This window comes from Perca flavescens, chromosome 2, assembly GCF_004354835.1.
Source record: "Perca flavescens isolate YP-PL-M2 chromosome 2, PFLA_1.0, whole genome shotgun sequence".
NCBI lineage: Eukaryota > Metazoa > Chordata > Actinopteri > Perciformes > Percidae > Perca > Perca flavescens.
Window position 1 is genome coordinate 11,345,437 of NC_041332.1, and position 233 is coordinate 11,345,669.

Below are 233 nucleotides of genomic sequence, written 5' to 3' on the forward strand. Positions count from 1 at the left end.
CAGAAACTAGAACACATCCTTAATTTAGCGCTTCAGTTATAGAGCATAAAAAGGTGCCGTCCCTAAGCTACGTTTTGTTTCAAAATCCAGTAAGGCCACTTTGACTGTACACCACTTCTCATCTTCAAACATTTAAAAAATGTAATCTATTGGGTGTATTACATCAGTACTAAAAGTTAAGAATTGAGTCAGTGTCTGTACCTCATAAGACAATAAAGCTAAAAACAAATGGC